General features: G+C 44.1%; 1 protein-coding gene across 1 annotated transcript in view; it reads left to right on the forward strand.

Annotated features, from left to right (window-relative positions):
• LOC128470985 (probable ATP-dependent RNA helicase DHX35) overlaps positions 1–497 on the forward strand; it is a 25,521-nt gene extending 25,024 nt beyond the window's left edge. Inside the window, exon 5 of the mRNA XM_053452829.1 lies at positions 1–497. This exon is cut by the window's left edge and continues 66 nt beyond it. The gene's annotated coding sequence lies outside the window, so the exon portion shown is untranslated.
• Positions 498–6,466: the final 5,969 nt, after the last annotated feature.

Raw genomic sequence — 6,466 nt, forward strand, 5'->3', positions numbered from 1 at the left:
AGCCCCCCCAGGGGCAGAGCTCACCAAGAAACCGCTGACATTTCTACATCTGCCCACCACCCTTGAAGCAAATGTGGAGTCACTTGTCACCGCTCAACGGGATCCTTCTCAGTCTGGCGCTGCCTCACCTCCTAGGCTCCATTCCTAGGCGTATATAGTTATATATATGTACAACAGAAAGCCGTTTTATTTTTTTAAGTTTGTAAATGATGAATGGAGGAGAAAAGTGGTCAACTGAACGATAAATGGGATTTAAATGATTTCTGTGGTTCATTGCCATCGCTCGCACCATCGCCTGCTTAGCGGATGACATGTGAAGTGTCGTAAGCACTTTGTCAACAGGTTCTGCCTTTCATTCCACTAAAGAACAGAGTTCCCCAATCATTTCTAAATGTAGTCTGTGTATCTGACCCCCGTCCGTCCGCTCGCTCGCTCCTGTGCTTGTAAATATGTGTACATCCCTCCAATGAAGCAATAAACCATTCGATGCCACACAAGTGCGGAAGAGCTCAACTTGCGTCGATCTGAGCCGCAGTTTACGGATACTTTGGTCTACCTGACCCAATACAGTCATTTACTCACAAATCATGCCCTAAATAATTACTTTGTACAATATGATCCCCCCCCCAATAATCCTTGCACCACACAGTTAAAGCGGTGGGGTTACTTAAAATCACTCGACATTAACTTATAAAAGGTCAGCTCGGCCCTTCTCGGAGGAAGAACTCAGTGGGTTTGGTGTCTCATAATCCGCAGCGATAGCATAGAGTCGATGTTAACTCTCCTGGAAGTTTCTAGTTTTAATGAATAAACTTCTTTGGGGTTTATCTTGGAGACATATCAGAAGCTGTGGAACTACCACTCCCATCATCCAGCAGCTGGTTAGATATATCTTTAGACACTCCTGATCTTTATCAGAATGAACCTTAATTAACTGACCTTACCTTACTGTGGGGCGTCCCTCCTGACCGTATTAGCTTGGCCATTCCCTTCCTTCCATGTGTTCCTCGTAGAAGCGGATGGGTGACATTTGCTGACCCATGCATTAACGTAGACATGCTTGTAAAGGGTATAAAGGTAAAACTATGAGTATGTGGTGATGGCAAGATGGATACATGGTGGGAGCAGAAGTGCTGGTACCAGCCTACCCCTGCCTGAGCAAACAAAGGTAAGTGGTAAATAAGTATGTTACTGTGTGTAAGTGTGTTACTGTATGTGTGTATGTAATTGTAATGCATGCATGTTTGTGTGTATGTAACTGTAATGTATGCATGTTAGTGTGTGTGTGTATGTAACTATGTGTGTATCATGTTATGTCACAGTGTGTATGTGTACGTTTGTTGGTGTGTTTTATATTTGTATGTGTGTTAAAATGTTAGTGTGTGTTAGTATGTCTAAGTACGTTACCGTGTTTGTAGGAGAAACTTGGGGCTCCCAACCATCTTGCAGGGGGCCTGGGCATTTTTTACAAGGACAGCTGCATGGGAGACAGGACTCGGTGAAGTAAGAAGGGAAGTCGAGTGTGTGTATGCGTGTGTGTGTGTGTTCACTGTGCTGGTATGTTCGAGTACAGTGTGTATGCATCCGTTTATGGTGTTATTGTGTGTGCCACTGCTTACAGCTGACACCCACACACACGCTCATGCCAAATACTAACACGCAGGCTCATGCTAACACCATACAATAACACATACCCATCCTCTAACACATACAGTAACAGACACACACATGCTAACATCATATGCTCAGAAACACTTAACACCTTAGCACATAGTGTTGGAGTGTCAGCGGTGAGCCAAGGGTTAGTGGCTTCTGGGAGAGAAGAAGCAGGAGAAAGACTGTGTGTATGTAAGTGTACAGTGTTAGAGTGAGTATGCATGTTAGTATGTATCCATGTTAGTTATAGGGGGGCCATGAAGAAATACTGGACAGGGAGGCCCAGGCATTAAGTCTATAATGGGCCCCAAGATGTCTGAGGGGGGGCCCTGGACCCCCCGCCTGTAAATCCAGGGAAAGGAATAGTACTTGCAGTGCATATTCCTATCCACTAGGTGGCGCTGCATCTCTTTGAAATGAAATGCAGATTTAAATGAAACATTTGTAGCAATATGACAACAGCAACCTATTTCTCTCATTCTGCTGCTCAACATGTGACCCCATTTGATCCCTGTCCTTCATCTATTTTATATAATTACGTGATCTGTCTGCTGATTGATACCTTTAGTCTCTATTTTAAAACTAGTAGCGCAATCGCCGTAACAATCCATGGAATGATCTGGATATTTATTACACTTTCACCCCTCTGCGCCACAATGTCTACAGAGGTGTCCTGATCAGAAACCTCCCGACATCTTTCTCCCTGTCACACTTTGCCTTCCCTGCATTCAAAGATCAGTGAACCCATCTTACTAGGACCCCAGCCTATGCTTCATATAATAAAATACGATAGAGACCACATTTTCTTGTTTGCCTATAAACTAAAAACATTTCATTGTTAGAATGTCTAAGAATGTTAGTATGTATAAGTATGTTACTATGTTTATAGGAGGAACTTGGGGCTCCCAACCATCTTGTGGGCATTTTTTTCTCGTATGGACAGTGCAAGCTGCATGAAAATTGCGAGGTGAGCGGGTTGGGTTATAGTTATTAGCAATAGAAATGCAATTAACGCGGCCTTTCGCTAAGTAAATTAGCCGTATCTTTTTTTTTTTTATGGGCGGCAGGCTGGTTTGAGTAGTCGCCGACCACACAGAGGTTGGCCTGGAGGTCCGACTGTTTAAATTCTCAGGTGCCAGCGGCAGTAAAACACCGAATTAGAGGGAGAAAATGTAGCAGCTTAGAGAAGATTTTGGAACAGGAAATAAACGCCGTTCCGTGCGGTCGTTTATCAGTAACGGCATTAAGGACCGAAAAGCACTTAAAGCAAGAGATATAAGGGACCCCTTCGCCGTATCGATCTTACGCCGAGATGTTCAAGGCCAGAACTAGTTATAAAGCGAGAGGAGGCTGACTTATCACTACAGATAAACCGGAACGCCGGCCATCGGAAGATTAGCAGCACTGTCATAACGGCCGCCAGGAATAGCTTTTTTTTTTTGTTCTCTTTGAGATTTCTTTACATTTCATATTACCTTCACAATTTACAATAAGATTAACCCATTAAGGCGACACGTGGGCATCACATGACTGTCGCCAACTGTGCCATAATGAGAGAAATGAGGAATACAGTAAAACAGATCAACAGTAATAAAAATTGAAATAGTACTGGCAATGAACCCTTTGGAAACCAGTATCAGTCTCTAAATATGCAGGTTATGGCAATATGTACACGGTAAGGGGATTTAAACACGCGTGGGATAGCCATACGGCTACTGAATCTCAGACGAGACCAACGACTGATTAGGGTTTGAGTCTTTACAGCAGGAGAAACGGGCAGACTAGACGGATCTTATCTGTCGTCAACTTCGATGTCTCAATGCTTATATTAAAAGCAGTGGATAATGTATTTCAAGCCAATTTGATAGCTCTGGCCGGTATACGTTTTCTTTTTAATTAAAACATGAAAAAGAACCAAAATTTTAACCGAGTGATCCTCTATTAGTGGGCCCATTGGGGAGATAACAGGCATAGTGTGACTGATAACGATAGATTATATATATATAATATGATACATAATATAATATATTATGATACATAATATATATATATAATAAACATATCATACGATACATAATAATATATAAATCTACGAATGTTGGGGAAACGTCTATGTGGAACAGCACTTTTAAGGAAGGAGGTTTAAGAGAGGAAAAAGAGTTACAAAGGAGAATAAATAATAAATAAATAAGTGTAATAAAACAGTAATCCTGCGGGGGTAGTTAAAGGGACAGTTTAATGTACCTGACACCCCCAGTATAATAAAATGCATATTAACGCACTCTACAAGTATATAACATGCATTCTTCCAAAAAAAAGGAAAGAAAACACAAGAGCTGGAGCAGCTCTCCCCCTCCATGATTCCACTATCCTTGCCACTCATTGGCTGCTTGAAGCAGCCAATCAGTGACAGGAAGGTGCTCCCATTTAATCATGCATTACTCATTCTTTAGTGAATAAACCCTAACGCCATAGCCTTCCAGCCCCAACTTCATTCAATGCCTCTTTCTAATAGTTCTGCCTTTTTTTCTTCTTTTAATCAGTGAGATTAGAGATTGGGGGTTTAAACTTCGGCCCCCCATGACTGCCGAGTGTCAAATGATACGCATGCCACCTACGAGGGCCATTTTTGGAGGACGTGGGTTAACCAACTATGTGGCTTTTCCACTTTTCCCGGATGTCAGTTTTATATGTCTGTGAATCACCCGCTCCGTTCCCAGTAAGTATCACAGCTGGACGGTTTCGGCAATCCATCACACGCTGCTAATCTTTAGCTCGTCCCCAGCGCTTGAGGAAATTCTGGGGGTTTTATTACCAGTATGAGAAATCTGACCCACGAGCGACTCCCGTTGAGTAAATCAATCAGAGCCGACTTCTCAAGGATCCCGGGAGCCCAAAGTGTGAGTGCAGCTTGTAAACTGCTAGGGGACGAAGCAGAGAAGTTTGTAAAATGGAACATAGATCAAGGCTGGGCGCCTGGCGGGGGCTGATCATCTCTGGGGGGAATAAAAATAGATTTTTACTTAGCAGAAAGAATAAAGCTACTTGTGAAAGGTTTTCCAGCTGGTTAAACACGAACAGGACCAATTCTTTTCACGCAGCCACCGATCAACTGGTGACAACGGCGACGGAGGTGGAAGGGGGTTTACGGAAAACGAACAAAGTGTTTGGCATAACAGAGACGCTCGCTGCCCGCGGAGGGAGAGTAACTCGCTGGAACGCCGCGCGGACGGTCCTCATGCAATGCTTACTTGGCACGAAAGGGATTGATTGTTTTCTATAGCGCCATCAGATTCCGCAGCGCTGTTCAATGGGTAAACGGTTAATATAAGGTCTGCTACGTGGAGACTCACAGAAGTCCTGAAGTCCTGGGAAACTTGCATTAGATTTAATTCTCATTAAATTACTCATAAGGAAGAACGAGAGGGGTATCAGGGGTAACACGGGGTCAGGCATCCATGGGAAACAATTGTCCAGGGGTCATTTTCCCTGCCTTGTCAATGGCGTCTAGCGGAGGGGATGCACAGATCTCTCTTGCCCGTTCCTGGCGTTTCGCCGAGTCTGGCGTTGTGGAGACTCCGGCGAGGTCAGCGACAAAGACAGCATCCACAAGACAACGGGGAAGAGATGCACGAGTCATGTTACCCCAGGACCTCTTAGCTGTTGCCCCACTTTACCCCCGAGGGGTCAGAAATCCTATTGGGGACCATGAAGAGCTCTACGCATGGGTTGATTCACTATTGCAAGACTATGGGGAAAAGCAGGGGGTCCTCTGTCTATACGCCTGTCCTGCGTCGGTGGAGGGCACTGTGTGGATTTGGCACAGAAAGTGTCAAGTTGGCACAAAATAAGATGGTGATGAAGGAACAAAATGATCAGTAAGATAATAACCACAAGTCTTTGAAGGTCCTCAGCTCCATTAAAAGCACTGGGACCCCCGGTGTCTGGGAACCTGCCGGGGACCATGATACCCCCTGGTATAGCTAATGTCTGCGTAAATGCTGAAATCTAGGGTGTAAATAAAATATTTTTGAACATGCATATTTACAGATTAAACGGCCTTTTGGATCACGGGTAACCCAGGGCAGAAACGAGAAATATAATAATATTTCCCAATATAGATATGTTTTTTAACCTTTTCTCTTCCATAAAGAAGTGGACGGTAGATATTTATTGCCTATATAGCTAGCCGTGAAAATGAACCGTCTCTCGCGCCCGAGGCTAGAATATTCTCCCGTCTGATATGAGAAGTATTTACCATTGCGTAGGAGAATTAATGACGCATCCTGAGTTTTCATAATGTCAGGTAATGGGGCGATTCAGAAAAGAAGAAAGGAAATCGAATGTACTTTACTTTCAGAAACCCCCTTTTCCTTGTCAAAATACAACTGGTTACTGATTAACCCCTTCAAACGACGGAGCCCTATGTACTGACATAAGCATTCTAAATATCATAAAGGTACTCATGATCTCAAAGCGTTGTGCTGCCTGGACGGTGCGCATGCACACAATACGCATTTCAGTCCAAAGTTTGTTTTTCCCCATCGAACCAGATCTTGTAGTCAGTAGAAATATTACACTACTGACCGGGCACAGACCGGCCATCTGACACAGCGGGCAAATGCCCAGAGGGCCCCTGGCCGACAGGGTCACATACTCATGCTCCAGTGGCAGATGAGGTGCTGCAGCGTGTGGCCAGCGGATGGATAACGCGGCCACAGAGCATAAAAACCTAGTATGTGGTCACTCATATTCAGCCATCGGACGCAATTACGTCATCAGTTAAAGCACCAGAGTTGGTCCATCATCT

The sequence above is a fragment of the Spea bombifrons genome, chromosome 13, assembly GCF_027358695.1.
Source record: "Spea bombifrons isolate aSpeBom1 chromosome 13, aSpeBom1.2.pri, whole genome shotgun sequence".
Classification (NCBI taxonomy): Eukaryota; Metazoa; Chordata; class Amphibia; order Anura; family Pelobatidae; genus Spea; species Spea bombifrons.